General features: G+C 30.6%; 1 protein-coding gene across 1 annotated transcript in view; it reads left to right on the top strand.

Moving 5' to 3' along the window:
- LOC119410806 (tyrosine-protein kinase receptor UFO) overlaps nucleotides 1-219 on the top strand; it is a 59,792-nt gene that overhangs the window by 18,184 nt on the left and 41,389 nt on the right. The window lies entirely within an intron of this gene.

Below are 219 nucleotides of genomic sequence, written 5' to 3'. Positions count from 1 at the left end.
TGTGTTCTGTTGATTTTAGCTTGTGTTCTGTTGATTTTAGCTTGTGTATTGATCATTTTATCTCATGCTCTGTTGGTTTTAGCTTGTATTCTGTGTATTTTAGCTTGTGTACTGATCATTTTAGCTTATGTTCTATTGATTTTAGTTTGTGTTCTATTGATTTTGATTTTACCTCATGTTCTGTTGATTTTAGCTTGTGTTCTGTTGATTTAGCTTATG

The sequence above is a fragment of the Nematolebias whitei genome, chromosome 6 (genome assembly GCF_014905685.2).
Source record: "Nematolebias whitei isolate Nwh7 chromosome 6, NemWhi1, whole genome shotgun sequence".
NCBI lineage: Eukaryota > Metazoa > Chordata > Actinopteri > Cyprinodontiformes > Rivulidae > Nematolebias > Nematolebias whitei.
Note: the sequence above shows the minus strand (reverse complement) of the source record. Positions and strands in the feature narration are given on the sequence as shown.